The sequence below is a fragment of the Saccoglossus kowalevskii genome, chromosome 15 (genome assembly GCF_978046115.1).
Source record: "Saccoglossus kowalevskii chromosome 15, keSacKowa6.1, whole genome shotgun sequence".
NCBI classification, from domain to species: domain Eukaryota; kingdom Metazoa; phylum Hemichordata; class Enteropneusta; family Harrimaniidae; genus Saccoglossus; species Saccoglossus kowalevskii.
The window spans coordinates 19,516,284-19,533,349 of NC_140655.1; the positions used below are offsets into that span (position 1 = coordinate 19,516,284).

Here is a 17,066-nt window from a genome sequence, read left to right on the forward strand (position 1 = left end):
GCACCCAGGGCAAAACTCGTAGTCGTGATTCCATTGGATTGTGAAAAAACAATGTTTATCAATACTAATGTCGCTCATGCGTGGCGCGACGACTACCGCCCTTTAAGTCAACGATCCACATTTATCAACACCCATGTGACGCGACTGTTTAGCTATGTACAATAACAATGACTGCGCATGCGTACTACTGATTTTATTACTTCTTTGAACAAATTCCTTTATATGTCCTTAAAAATGTTCAGTTTAGAATAGATCATTTAACATTTTTTCATAATATGCAGTGTGATTAGAAAATATGTTTTTGTCTACATTGCATCATCTTTTGGACCTTCGTGTCGTGAATAGAGAATAACACATCACAAACTGTTTGTTTAACATAAGTGTATTTTATACTATGCAAGCCATGATTGAATATGGAAATTTGATGAAACTATAATTTGAGGTATAATGTAGACGTTATTTAATGATGCGACTACAATGATATTCAAACATCATTTGCATAATGTTACTATAATGACATTATTGAGATAAAATGAATTAAAATAAAATTGCAAGATTCTGCAGCTAAGATTGATAATATATTTTTCGAGAAATGATTTTATTCCTCGGACTTCATCCTTTTCTAGATTGACAATGATAATTGTTAGACATCCTCAATCTTCTTCTCTATTCGTTCAGTATCTGTATGTAAAAAAAACACATGAATCTCATAAAAATTATGTGCTCGGCAGAAAGAGTCAACTGTATTATAATGCACCTTATAAATTCTTTTATAATTTTGAAAAGCAGTGTTATATATGTACATATTTTATCCGTAAATGATATTAACTTAAATTTCTATTTAGAAAATTAATATGTGTAACCCATACTGACGCGGTGTAGCTGTGTCTGGCCAGCATAAACAAAGAAACACCATGATCAGTTCTAGTCATCGGAAACATGAATACATCACAGAATGAACGAATGTACTACGATAAATGAAACCATACTGAATTCATGCCAAACTTAAAGTTATGAACACAAATTACAGAGCAATAACAACATTCCTACCTTGTCCACGTCTCGTTCTCCATTTTGTGCTTCTACATACGATTCTATAATCAGAAAATATTAATTGGAAGATTTTTTGTTTCATATATGTGTCAGTCAAGGTACAGTGTCAGAAGGTTGTTCAAATTTCACCCACGGTGAAGTGTTAATCACCGTTAAATATTTTAAAGTGAATATATGAATTGCTAGAAAACTATACACATGCATTAATTAAAAGTGAACTGACAGAAATAATTCATTAAAGTGAGATAAGATGCTTAATGAGTTATCAAATTTTCATTTTGTGCATTAAAAATCTCACAGAACCGGATGAATGGAATATTCAATTCTTAAACCTACAATATCAGTTTTATTAAACTTGTTCAGCTATTTTCACTATAATCAGAATTACGAGCACGCCAAGACGCGATCAATTAGTAGTGTTATTTTATTGCACGATAATGAGTTACCAATCTACCGGGCACACCACCTGACCGAATACAAATTACAGGAAGCAGAACATATTACTTACCGGGGAAGCAGTATCCTACGTAATTATGTCCTTCGACACACACTTTTCCCTCGGGGCATACAACTCCAAAACACGCATCACCTGCAGGATACGGAACAAACGAATGAAGACAATTTAAAAAATACTTGCAGAATAGACGATATAAGGGATCTACCAATATACTGCATGCGATGTTCCCTTCCACGCGTCATTACGACACAGAATAATAGCAACCATGGGTACAATATTTATTCGTGGTTGAGTTTTTCGTAATAATCCTTCTTAGAAACTTATATCTCAAAGTGTCGCAAACGTTCTACAAACGTTTTCAGTGTTTTATTTCTCAATAATGTTTTGACACCATTGATACGCTGAAACAATCGAGTCAGTTGTTTTGTAGTTATCGAATTGATATCCAGACAGATACACCACATATTTCTGATGTCATTGTATTCCGTCATTTTATCAGAGATTATATTATTGACGAAACAATCGCCTAATCCATCCAACAAAGCATTTGTTTACAAACACGTGTAATAGTAAAACAGCGTGTTTATTTCATTTGCTTTCTTTATGTGAGATAATATCTACCCAATAGATTACACTCAGTATTATGCAGCGTTACGAAAAACGATATAAAGAATTTGTAATGTTCTAGAATGTAGTACGCTCTAATAACCTAACGGACATTTTCGACCATCCAGGTACCGACGTGCCGTTGAATAAGTCAGAAACATACTTGTTAGCTTTAATCCGTGTATTCTATGAAAAATTTCCGATATTTCCGATATTATATGAATTTCAATATTCACACATTCAAATGCCAAAAACACGCGTTGATTAGTTTTCTCTTCTTCCAAAATAGATATAGTTCATTAATAGTGCATAGGTTTCATTGTGGTTGTGATTTGCCAGTTACGTATGTGAAGAATACAAATAATTTAGTTTTATTTTATTCGGTTGCTACATGGTGAGATTGCAAACTAAGACGACAAACAACAGTTACTTGAATCAACGGTAAGTACTACTCAATAGAGAAAGACGTACGTACGTTTAATTTTTTCCAGCGGTGATGCGGAGCACATGGAATACAGCAAACAACTGATTAATACCACTGTGAAGAATCTCATCTTGTTCTGTATATACAAACAATGCCATTAATATATGGAGAGAAATTTACACAAGAATTACACAACCCATTACAAGCATGATTGTGATTTAGTGAAACTAGAATCAGTGTTTTTGCAATCTAAGATGGGATCCGTGCAAACAAAAAACGATTTGCCAACAATTTATTTCTAAATTTGGATAAAAATAGTCGCCTCGAAATTCATTGTTAAATTCGATCAAATGATATTTTGTTATCACAAATAAAAGTCCAACTTACAATGCACTGGTTTTGTAGAGCGGTAGAGACAAATTATTACCTGTTACAAGCTGCAGCAACGTCTGAGTACTGACAATGTAGGGAGGCTGGGCTAATAAATATACATGTAACACGTTTTCAATGTGTAGACAGCTTATTTAATTTTAACATATGCTTACGTTACACGCCGTAAATATTGACAAATTTAAATACAGAGAAAGATGTCTATGTTTGCTGTATAATATTGTGAGTGGAAGCATTGTGAATTACCGAGCATGGTCCTCACTACTCCGGGATGTCTGTAATTTGTTGTGGCAGTGGTGGAATAGCAGTTTTAGGATTAGTTGTGTTTAGTAGGAAACAACCAAAATTAAAACGGGGGGTCGTCACCTGCGCATGCGTCAGATGGCCATAGCGTGTCATTGTTTACAAAAGCGTCTACCCGTGAGAGCCTTTGCGTTCTTAGGGTATGTTGTTATCGTCACTCAATTCCCGCGCGTGCGCAGGTGACGACCCTCCCACTTTAAGTGTTCATCTATTATAATATCTATTCTCTATTGTCATAGAATCGCATATCTTTAAAACATGGAATGATATTGCTCGCGCGAAACTGGAAATTTTTTTGAGAATAACAATTATCCTCTCATGAACTTGGTGTCCTTACATCATCAAAATTACGTCAGTGAACAGAGTAACAGTCTGTTCGAGTATTTTATACAGGATGGCCAAAATTACTAGATTTTTTAAGCGTGACTGGTGAAAATGCATGAAGATGGTTTAATTGTGGTGATTCATTGTGTTATATGCGGTTTAAAATAGATAAAGAGTATATTGGTTTTGATTATCAAATAAAACAGTACATTCCGACATACAATGATGTCATAAATTCTCCAGTTTCTTGGGCTGATTTAGAAGACAATAAGATGCTGTCAACAGGAATATTGAGAAACAAAACCCTAAAAACTGTTGGAGGGTGACTGTCTAATATGCGAATAGAACTATGTTGAGGTTAAAAGTTACCGGCATATTTAAACTTTGGTGACCAAATGAGAAAATTAAAGTTTTATACGGGAAAAGTTATAAAACGACAATATGTGTTTGAACTGTGGTGTATTATACGTCCAACGTCAAATCCCGATTTTGATTCTGTAAGGCAAGTTTATCTTTCTTAAAGTGGAGGTAAACTGAGACAAACGAGGGAAGCAAGTTACTACTAGTAAATATTTGCATGACTTAATCTTGTACTTAAATTGACTGCCATGAATGTAAAACAATATTTGTGAAATACTGGAACAACCATTAAATCAGGAATTGATGCAGGTCCATAGTCTTTTAACCAATATTCGTCATATGTACCTTCGAAATTCACGGTCGCAAAATACACATGTCAGTTTGAAAATACACTCATGTTTCATTTGCCGAATGTCCCTGGTATTGCAGACTGAACGATTGGTGTCACAGATATGTATTTCATATTCTCTCTTCCTTGGCGCTTATCCTTTTTTTTCAGCTTTCTGCTGTCTCTGCATTTTGCAAAATGCCAATATTTGACCATAACAACCGGTTCATAGGAGCCCCAGGGACATAAACATGAAATTTGATGGAAACTGCTAGAACCGATGAAGACAAAAACATAGGAAATTGTAGTAGGTTATTGTAGTACTTGGTAATTATTCGATATAACTAGACACTTCGGACAAAATATCACTTCACAATGACTCACTATGATATCGTTCGATAATATTGAATAATTTCCAAGAATTTCGATTCACAACAACCATTTTTTATATATTGCAAATATCACCTGACACCTGACAGGTTAGTTATAGGTGGGGACTTTGCACTGAAGGTGAATAATCACGTGCACATCTGATCAAATGACATATAAATTCCACGATGCGTTTATCACACCATATGTCTGTACTACAGATGTGTCTATATTAATTATGTAAAGCATACATGTATATGTACCACATCTGTGTCGTTGTACACTTTAGTTATATCTAATTTGTTTTTAAATGTTTGTTTCATGTATTGTTGAGGGCATTCCGTGGATGCTAAAATTGAATTCCCGGATGGAGAGGTGGGTGTTACGTATGATATTTCTACCCCGATAAGTATGATTTACTTAGGCTTATTACAGTAACTGACATAATGTACCAATGTAGTCAGTACACACGTAAAACAGTGCGAGACCTGGGTAAAGCATAATCAAATCAATTATCTAGTTGAATTACCATCTCAAATAAACTCGCATAATTTGTTAATTACTACAGATGTGTCTATATAAACTACGTTAGGCTTAAAAGTACAACAACTGAGTCATTCTACATTGTAGGTATTTCTACATTGTATTGTTATGTTTGTTGCGTGTATTGTTGCGGGTAGGTCTTGTACTGGAGTTGTATTCCCTGAGGGAGGGGCGTCTGTTGATAGACATACTTACGTAGGATATTGATATTCCTATGAGTAATATGTATGTTCGAAGTAACTGCCATAATGTACGCATATTCTCAGGCCATGTCTGTGGACTCCGACACCATATCATAACATATCAGTGTCGATTTCTCTCTCATGCCATATATATCTCATAAGTAATCCTTCTACATTAGTTTTAATCAAATTTGTGTAGTAATTTTCATTTTATATGTAAATAAAACATACATTCCAGGGTCACGGTATTGATATTTCATGCGTTTTATAACTTTCAAATGCGCAACATTAAAGTCGAAAACTTAAGTTGTTAGCAGTTATACGGAGGTAGAGTTCCCAATTAACCAATAACCAACTAACCAACTAACCAACCAACCAACTAACCAACCAAATAAATACTTACTACATAATGGTGATTTTGATTTTTTAGTGTATACAAAATACTCAATTACGCTTGAATTAAAACGTGTAACATATCCACAATGACCACAATTCTGCGAGCAAAACTATGTTGGACAAAATCACTACACTATTATAACAAAAACAACAACTGATTATGAAACACGGCAATGGTTTCGATGCAGAAATTGCTCTCATTTGATTTCATAATAAATACATATCTCACACGTCAATATTTTCGCTAGCCAAGGTCTAAGTTTATTCGGCCAAATATCTAAGCAGACCTAGGCAGAACGACCATCAAATATGCGTATTCTAACAGCACCCCCAGTAGTCAGTTGCGGCTAATCATTGTCCAATCATTTTGCGTGTTACAAATCCCACTTTGGCGGTTTATTTTAAACAAAATGGCGGCGCCCATGAATCGTGATATTTGTGATAATAAAATTGCTAAAGTTTTCGGTGTTGTTGCCTTCAAGCCTCACCAGGTACAGGCAATCGATGCAGTTTTGTGTGGAAAGGATGTACTCATAGCAACAAAAACGGGAAGTGGAATTTTGTTTCATAATTTGGTACGTCAAACCTGACTGGGCGCCTTGTTTCGAGACGCGCCCAATCAGATCTCGCTGCTTGAGATACGCAATTAGCCTATGTGATCCCGCACGGTATCGTGTAGAGGCCTATAGGTCGAAGACACGGGACCGTGCAATTCGGACGATGACACGTTAATGGCCACTTTAAATTCAATGGATAATAAATGCCTTAAACACAACCAACCACTAGAGGGAGATGTTTGTTTTCACCACAATACGGACTTTATTTCTATTATACGTCAACTACACTAACACCAATATCTATCAATTAAACATTGAAAGTCGTTGGTAAGCGTTCCATTCTTCAAGTAGGCCATCGACAATAATATTTTGTACGTACACCAAGTTTGAACACTCAAAACCAAAATAGGGATACATTGACTACTTTTTGATCGTAGGACGCGTGTAGCCAATGGAAGCCAGTATAATAAAACACGTTTGATATAATGGCAAACACTAGTATCAAAAATAAGGTGATGATATATTCCATTTTTTGTCTTTGATTTTTATATAAGAAATAATGTCGAAAAATAATTGAATATATAACCAGTTTCGGGTGAGTATTGTTTTTTTCCATTTGTAGAGTTAATTTCACTTGTTTGAAATGGGTTAAATTCGGGATGCCTTAAATTGTGTCAATATCAGGAACATTTTGGTTATCACGATTGGCATAAAACTGGTAGAGGCGGAATGATGGAAGTATAATTTAAAATATATAAATAGTGTTAAATGAATTTCTGGGCAATGACCCGCACACTGTACTTACTAGTTAACGTGCACGTGTTTAGTTGAATGGATGTCCGATTGTATAGTATCGTGGTACTCTTATTGCATCATTCCCCGATTTATGTCTCTGATAAGGATGTTGATCCTATTCCCGTTCTTTGTTTTTTATCTGTGAACTTGAGTGATGAGTAGAGTGTATTTGATACGTAAATGAAGACCGCCCTTGCATAATTCTTCTCAGTTTTATCCATATTCCTGGCAATTCACTCTTAACGAATCTTGAGTGATTAAGCTATGGGTCAGCTTTTATTGAAAAACATTTTATTGGCTCAGAAATGTTCACAGCCTTGTCCGTAACGTAGTAGGTGGAAAGTGCAGTAATTTATAACAAAAGCAATAGTTATTCCTGAGAATCATCAAGCATAATCTAACCCGCCGATGTGATACCAACGCCAGGATTAATTCAATCAATCAGTGTAATTAAAGTTATAGATACAGCGATTTATTGATCAATCAACGCCATTCAATTACACTACTTATCGGTTTTGGTAATTTAATTTGGAAGTATATATTAAGAATGACTACCAAAGTAGCATAGACTTGTATCGACCACTTTTCCGTTTTTTAGTAAAAAACAAACAAACAAATATACAATATATGAACACCAACCACACTTGGTATTAAGATTTATTCTAAGTTACTAAACTGATTATCCATGATCGATTATTCACCCTTACGACACCAAATACTCGCTGACATATTCACTTGCAATGCAATTCCGTTCCTAGCACGTTCCTACGGTGGCTTGTTAGGGCCATTGACGATTTTTCTAATTTTTGACATTTTCACTTGTATTTTCCGGCTTTTTCTCGAATTTCCAAAATTTTCTCCAGAATTGTTCTGCTATTATTTTGAATGTTCGACATTTTCACCGCGGTGAGAATATTTAAACCGCGGTGAAAATATTTCATTTCGTCGCCATTGTTTCGTAATTATCAAACGTGGGAGATGCGTTCAGTTGAAGAGGTAAGTTTACTGCCTTTTGGGGGGATTGTCTTCCGCAAGCTATTGTCATGAAAAAAAAACAAAGTCATATATTTTTAATGTGGGAGACACGACACGATCTGTACAACATACAATATAGGGGACGTTTCCAACCAATTGACTGTCTGTCATTTTGTCAATCATTGTTACATTTAGAAAACAGAGACAAAGCACCATAAGTTATATATACACATAAATTTGTTTTGAGTTGCAACCGAATTAACAAGCTCATTTGCATATTTATTTATTTTTTATTTTTAGCTTCGCTGTCTACTTTGTCGAGCGGAGCTTATCATGTGAGTGAATGTCCGTCGGCATCCGGCGTCCATCGTCCGTGTCAACTTTTCACTTTTTCGACTTCTTCTTGAAAACTACAAGTCTGAATGCTTTGATACTTGGTGTATATGTACCTTGGTTAGACCTCTTTTAGATTTGTTCATTTCATAATGATATCTAATTTTGATGAATATTTTTTGTCATTTTTGGTAGAAAGTGATATTTTCGAATTCGTGTTGAAAACAGCCCAATTGCTTTTATACTATACATATTGCTCGTTTTCCAATGATATCTTCAGTCCTTTAATTGAAATATAAACTGCTAACAGCAGAGCTATCTCAGTCGATAGGCTGCTTGTTGGTTAATAAACTTGTGAACCCATTGGTCCAAATGCAACTAAACATGGTGTAGACATTAGCAACAACCATGTGTCAACTTTGTTGACCAGCACATGTGACAAAACATGATATTCACATATTATGCAAAAATTCATGAGCTCATTTGTATACTTGTTTGATTTAGAATTTGTGTTAATATATACCAGGTGTTCATTTGTGGGAACTGTACATGGACTGTGCATATTTAATTGATTTTCTGAGGACTTGGTCCATTTTGAAATTCTGAGCTGTGAGTTTCACAATGCTTTCACAATAGTTTCGTTTTAATTCAAAGTAATGTCTCAAATAATGTTCTTTTTTAGTGCTTCCAGTCATTTGGTGCCAGATTCTGACGTTCCACCCCATGTCACAAACCGCCGTCAAAGACTGCTTCAAATGTTGCGAAATAGTCAAAGCGAAAGTTCACCATCCCTCCAAAGAAATAAACAACATCGAAGAGCTGGAAGACCCAAGAAACTATCAAGAATGATTACTGTGGGGATGTGGATTCTCACCTCAAACAAAATTGACAAGGATGGATGTAGGACTGCACAGGCAGTTAAGGCTCCACTTGGTGACAAGAATTTTATTGCATTAGAATTTCCACTGGATTCATCATATGAACAGCTGAAGTCAAAGATAGAAAATGCAATATTTGTCAATGGTAGTAATGCTATTGTCGGCAATCTCACAGATTTCCAATGCGAAGTTGTTAATGGACGTAATGAAAACGTGCGATCTGATCTGTCAGCTATGACATTTACTTTGGGTACTTACATCGACGAGAAGAAGATCCATGGGGCCATACGCCTATACTTGCTTTGCGTACCTTGGATATGGTCTTGTATTCAGTTGATGTTGATCGTGAAGGTAATCTAAATGGTTAAATTGTAGCAGTCAATACGACTGAATACAATTAATATATGACAGGATGTGCTCATGCTTTTCAAATACCTGACATAACTTCATGGCTGTATGCCTTGGGGTCATTCTTTCACTGACTTGTCCGTGTTTGTGATGTATTGTTTGTGTCTCTTGTGCAGCGTTTTTTGTCCATGGACTTGTACTTTGCCATATGTGACACACGATTTCGATATTGGATTGGTATGATTGTTATTTCTGTTATAAAAGAATTAGTATAGTCCAACTTATCAATTAAATGTAACTTTCTTTTGAAGCAAAAAAATAATTTATTGATTTTATAATAAATGGCCGATATGTTTATTCTGCTTAAAAAAACATTATGCTCATACTGATTTCATTTCAAGACTGTATGTATGACATAGTCAAAGTCTCAATACACATATGCAATCGTTGGTGATGTATGGTTGACTTCTATCTAACTCCTTGGATGAGCGGTTTTTGTGATATAGCATCTGTTACACTCAAATTGGGGAATTATATGACCAATGTGGTATGCCTAACATAATAACATCTTCCATTGAATATCAAGATGGCGGAAGGGTAACATCGTGCACTTCGAGCTCCCGACTAACTGCTACGTAATGTGACAACCACAGCCTGTATCTTCTGAACAATCAACTAAATAGTAAAGTGAATTCGTGTGAACGATGCCGAAGAAAAGTAGCCGCAAGCAAGAGAAGAAAGGAGAGCAAAATGAGGAAAAAACGCCTTCACCGTCCAGCCATGCTCGTTGTGGTTTTTCAACACCTGGAACACCTGACGATGATGAAACTGAAGAGAAAGAATTCCGCCGTTTTATGAATGATACTTTGACTAGAATAGAGAAAAAACAAGACAAAATAAGTGGAAACCTAACTCAGTTAACAAAGCGAGTACAAGAATTAGAGGATGGTAAACATGATTTTCAGACCTCATTGGAGTATTCGGAAACTATATTACGCGAGCTACAAGATGAGAACTCAGTGTTCAAGAATATAATTGAGGCGTTGGAATCAAGGTATGAAACTATGAAACAACAATTACATGTCATCAGTGAAGACCAGTTAATGGGGGAAAGATACTCCCGAAGTTATAATATCAAAATAGTCGGAATCGAAGAGAAAGAGAAAGAAAATGCACATGAGGTGGCTGTCAAGTTTTTAGGAGACAAGTTTGTTATTGCGGTGGATGAAGTTGAAAATGCACATCGTACGGGCAAAATTCGGTCGCAAAAACCCAGGCACATTATAGTGAAGCTTCACAAAAGACCGACAAAGATAAACATTATGAAAACGCAGAAACAGATACTTCAAGACTCTGCAACTTATATTATTACTGATTTGCCACGAGCTGATGTGTTAGAAAAGAAAAGGCTAAATCACGTTATGAGACAAGCGTGGGAAAGTGGTAAAACTGTGGTGTTTAGAAACGGAAAACTGTACATTAAGAAACAGTTATTCAAAGGATGATCATTGTGAAAAGGTTACAAAATATTATGGAATGTTAGCATGAGAAATTTGTTTTCTTTGAAAAAAAAACGGTGAAAGTGAGATTCAGTGGAAATAATTCTTTCCTAGCAAGTGCTTTTAGTTTTTCATTTATTTGTTTTGCCCTGCAGACATGGAAATTTGAAAGAAAATTGGCTGTCACGAAAGAAATTAATGTCCTTCGTAATGTTAATCTGAGTACAAAAACTGTCAATAGCTAAACCAACAGATGTGGCAATCTTGGTATGACACGGTGAATTCGTAATTACAGTGCCAGGTCGGTCACTGATTGGTAATACAAAATTAGACAAAACCACGACATTTGATAACCGGTATTCGTACAGGTGAGATTGGAAATGTTTGATGCTACTAAATGGTTATTTAGATGCTAAGATAGATTTAGATGTGATTGGCTACCATAATGAATCATGTCTGCCAGGTTTTCACACATTTACTGGTTAGCAAAGTTAGATTGATACACCTTAGGGTTACGTGGACCGCGAACACGTTAGTGATTTTGAGTCAGGTGGTTCTTTGTCTCGTCTCTGATGAGCTGGCAAAAAAATATGCAAGTGCATAAGTTATGTTATCTGTTTATTTCTAAATGTTTTTTTCAGTTTTTTTTTTCTGTTGCTTTGTTAACATGTATTTTTTTCTCCCTTTTTGTGTTTTGTTTTTTGAGTCCTGTAGTGATCCAATAACATAATTATGGCTAACTTACAGCTGGTGTCACTGAACGTCAGAGGCTTAGGAGAGTACAAAAAAGGACAGACGTATTTGCATGGCTCCGAGTACAGCAAGCATCTATTTACTGTCTTCAAGATACCCATTCAACTACTGAAGTGGAAGATCTCTGGCGGACAGAATGGGGTAATAAATGTTTTTTTAGCTCCGGTCGCAGTAATAGCAGAGGAGTCACTATTTTATTTAGCGGTAATTTCGAATTCGAAAGCCATGCTTATAAAGCTTATGATATGGGGAATTATGATAGATTTGTCAGTTGATTTTCGTTTTACACTCGTTTCAATTTATGGCCCAAATGAGGACAACCCCCAGTTTTATAAAGAGTAACAAAATGAAATAAATGTTATCGGGAATCAGAGTATAATTGCAGTAGGCGACTGGAATTTAGTTCAAAATACCGAACTTGACACACAATTTTATAAACATAAAAATAATCCAAAGGCAGCTAAAGAAGTGGTAAATATTATCCAGAATTACCAATTAGTGGATATTTGGCGGGTACAGCACCCTACCAAAAAACGATATACTTGGAGAAAAAATAGAACCACAAAACAGAGTCGTTTAGATTATTTTTTAGTATCCATTCAGACTATAATCAACAATTCCAACGTTGAACCTGGCTACATTCACTGGTTAAAATCTACTGCAATTTTACCCTGGTACAAAAAGGGCGCGGTTTCTGGAAGTTTAATAGTTCCTTACTTAAAGATCCCGAGTATGTAAGACTGGCTAAAACCTGTATTAAAGAAACTGTTAACATGTATGCAGAGCAAGACCAGAATACATAGCAGTGCCAGAGTGTCAAATTTAATACAGACGATCAATTATTTTTTGAAACATTAAAGTTTAGTATTAGGGGGGTGTCAATTAAATAGTCAAGTCGTAGGAAAAAAGATAAAAATGGACAAGAAAAAAAATAATATCAGAAATTGAGAGATTATAAGAGCTAATAAGCATCGAGCCTAACATTCAATTAATTGTCCAATTAGATGAAAAAAGGGTGGAGTGGGAGGTTATGAGAAAGGAACATTTAGATGCAATAATAATCCGATCACGTGCTAGGTGGGTGGAATACGGAGAAAAAAATTCAAAGTATTTTCTGTGCCTAGAAAAGAGAAATTATGTGAATAAAGTAATGACCACCCTTATTAAAAAGACAGTAGACGAGGAAATAACTATTACAGACCAAATAATAATACTAAACGAACAAGAACAATTTTACAGAAATTTATATAGTACTAAACAAAACATTAACAATGATGAAAATTGTGAACTAAGAGAACACTTTTTTAAGTTGGATACTAAATCACTTTCTGATGACGAATGTTCAATAGCATTGAGTAATCTGGAAAACGGAACATCGCCGGGTAGCGATGGTTTCACAGTTGATTTTTACAAATTCATTTGGCCAGACATAAAATATTTTGTTGTTCGCTCTCTTCAACACGCCTATATGGCAGATAAAATGTCAGTCACCCAGAGGCAAGAGATTATCACACTACTTCCGAAGCCAAACAGAGATAAGAGATTTTGGAGACCGATTTCTCTGTTGAATATTGATTATAAAATTGCGACGTCGTGCATTTCAAGGCGATTAAAGAAGGTTCTCCCCCAAATTATCAGTGAATCCCAAATAGGGTATATAAACAATAGATATATAGGTGAAAATACTCGTCTCCTGTATGATATAATGCATTATGCTAAACAATATAATATCCCTGGGTTTTTATTGTTAGTCGACTTTTAAAAAGCATTTGATTCGTTGGAATGGGCTTTTACATAAATTTGGCTTTGGAGAAAATATAAGAAATTGGGTACGCATATTTTATAAAGATATAAATAGCTATATTATTAGCAATGGCCATGTCTCTAATAAAATTGATTTACAAAGAGGTGTTAGACAAGGAGATCCATTGTCCCCATATCTGCTCATTATTTGTGTTGAATTATTAGCTCACGCTATAAAATCAAATCCACAAATCAGGGGTGTAGTAATTTCAGGCTCACAATTTTTACTCGGGCAATATGCCGACGATACATTCATCATCATCGATGGGACGAAAAAATCGTTAAAAGCAGTCTTTAAAGTACTTGATGACTTTAAAGTGCTATCAGGCCTTCAAACAAATGATGAAAAAACACACGCGATTTGGTTTGGATCTAAACGAAACGGAAAAGAAAGAATTAATACAAATCGTAACTTATTGTGGACTGAAGGCGATTTTAAAATTCTAGGTATCACATTAAACCCGAGCTTAACCAATCTTATTGAAATAAACTTTCGAGATAAAATTAAGGAAAGTAAACGGCTGGTGAACATTTGGAAACAAAGAAACCTGACGATAATTGGAAAAATAACTGTCATCAAAAGCCTAATATTGCCAAAATTTAATCATTTATTCTCAACCCTGCCTTCACCTTCACAACAAATAATAAAAGAATTAGAAAAATTGTTATATAATTTTGTATGGAATGGAAAGGGGGATAGGGTTAGTAGAAAAATTCTGGTAAATAATATATATTCTGGAGGAGTGAAAATGCCACACATAACGAGCGTAGTCAGAAGATGTCATGGATAAAAAGGTCTCTCTCAACCCAAAGCTCCAGTCCATGGAAACAAATGTTTAACATAATGTTTGCTTTCTTTGGGATAAAATTTGTTTGGAATTATAAGAGCAATGGGCTACGTACAATATGCGATCAGGTTAGTAATGAATTTTGGCGGGAAATAACGAACATATGGAGCAGGGTGACAGATAGTACTAGACAAATTCAGGCAGCAGAGGACTGTCTGGGTCAAACATTGTGGTTTAACTGGGAAATTCAAAAAGGTAACAAAACTATATTTATTTCAAAGTGGCACAACGAAGGAATAAACTACGTTAATGATTTAGTTAAGCCAGATGGAACAGCTATGTCATACGGAGAGTTCCAACAACAATATAACTTGAAAAGTGATTTTATGACATGGAAGAAATGGAAAACGGAAATAGAAAAAGAAGGAAAAAATGATGAACTTGTTAGAAATCCATATTTAGACAAGTTTATTTTCACTGGAAAACCTTCAAAAAACGTCTATAACCATCTAGTGAATGAAATTAAAATCATGTATAAATGGGAATCAATTTTAGGCGAGCCAGATAATGAATGGCACTTAATATTTGCTAGACCGTTCAAAATAACCAAAGAAACCAAATTGCAAGCCTTTCAATATAAAATCATTCATAGGTTTTTAGCTACAAACTATAGTTTAATTAAAATGGGAAAAACAGAAACGGCTCTGTGCACATTCTGCCAGTCGAGTCTGGAAACAATAGAACATTTATTTTATGAATGCGATTGCATTAGAGTTTTTTGGTAACTTTTTGTTAAATGGATTAAAGACCAAACTGACTATATAGATATTCACCATTTCACATTAAAAGATATATTATTAGGTAACGATAAACACTCGGCACTGATAGGTAATTTGATCTTGCTCTGTAAACTTCACATTTATCACTCTGAACTTAAAAATATCAAACTACAATTTTGTTCAATGACATCGCCATTTCTAATCTGGAAAGCCACAACAAATTCAGACAAAAGTGGGACAATGTCAGATTCACTTGACATGTATTTTTAAGGTATATTGAATTATTGAAATAAACTATAAAGTAGTAATATTGTGCAGATTGGAAACTGGATCTCACACAGGATGACGAAATGAATTACTATATAGTTCATTAATGCATTTTATTTTACTAGTTCTATTTAAGGGGTTGATATACATGAAGAAAAGGGAAACTGTTTTAAAACAATTCAATATAAGAGTAAAAGTGACATTTTCCAATGATGTTATACATTTTCTGAAAGCTTTAAATGTGTCAAACTCAAATTTTGCTCCCGAAAATTTCAAAACAAAATTTATGTAATTTTTGGCGAATTTTGGGCAAAAGTTAGGTGAGTTATTCTCGAAAATTAAATACATCTAGTTGTTGATTTAAACTTCGAACGAAATATTGAGCTATTAGCAAGAAAATATATTCCAGGAATTTATTTGGTATTACCCATTCTCGCAATTTCAGAAATTGACATTTCAAACCCTCGGATTGCACTTGATTTTCATCAGCAAGGGAGTGGCAGTATTTTGTTTTCTATTGTAATTATAATATTTAAGGCATATTTACTTCAGGATAAATTCAAATTAAAAACATGCCCCGTTAAGTAATTTCGTTTTTTTTTACTTAAATGCTCGTATTTGTATTGCGAAGAACACAATGATCACACAACACGTTAAATACTTATCCAGAATGAGTTTTGAGGAAATAAATGTAAACAAATATCTGTGAAAATTCCAAGGTAATTGGAGAAGTGGTTCGGAACTGAAATAGTGATAATTACTAAATTGCATAATTTAAGTTTAAGTTCCCCCTTGACTTTTACCTAGCAAGTGAACCTAATTATATTGACATGTCTTTTTTATATGGACCCATCTGTTTAGGCTGACTCTGTGAGCCATACCATTATGGTGGTTTGGGACATTTTTACATTTCCGCGTCATATATAAAATGCAGTATATGTTCGCATTGGAAAATACGTTTTAGCTTTCCTAAGAAAGATTCTAACAACCAGTTTCCTGAAATACAAATAGCACGTTACACATTTTAGGCACTTAGACATTAAACATATATTTAAACCGTTTTCACCCCTTTCTTCTCCCCTCCCCTAGATGAGTGCATAAATTAGATGTCACATTCTCTTCAAAACCGTTGGACCAAATGCTTTCATATTTGCAGGGAAGATACTTGGGATAGATATATGTCGGACCTGTTAAATTTGTGTCAAAATATAACTGGGTCTGGTTTTTAAATAATTTTAAACCGTTGGTAAGACAAATGTTGTATGATTTTTAACAAACAACGGAGCTATTTTAGCCGACAGGCTAAAGGAAGGTACATTCAAGTGCATGCTCAATCCTACCACGATCTATGAGAGTAACTAGGATGACATTTGTTCGTCATATGATGCAATTTGATCTTCTGTTCGTCTTGTGTTTGTACGTGTTTGTAATATTTGTTTGTTTACTGTGCCCAGTTGTATGTGAAATATTATTCATTCACTGAGTTTGTGACTGTTTGTGCTGGTTGACTATAGCTCCCCGAGACCACTTTCCGCTCGGTTACTGTGCGTGTTGTG

General features: G+C 34.9%; 1 long non-coding RNA gene across 2 annotated transcripts; it reads right to left on the reverse strand.

The window, feature by feature from the left end:
• Positions 1-366: 366 nt before the first annotated feature.
• On the reverse strand, positions 367-3,023 carry LOC144341650 (uncharacterized). Of its 2 annotated transcripts, none has more exons than XR_014931704.1 (5): positions 2,968-3,023; positions 2,592-2,676; positions 1,562-1,642; positions 1,051-1,094; positions 367-681 (listed from the first exon to the last, which is right to left on the reverse strand). It is a non-coding gene; the product is annotated as an uncharacterized LOC144341650 (long non-coding RNA). The 2 variants fall into 2 exon arrangements; XR_014931703.1 differs by having other exon boundaries at positions 2,928-3,016.
• Positions 3,024-17,066: the final 14,043 nt, after the last annotated feature.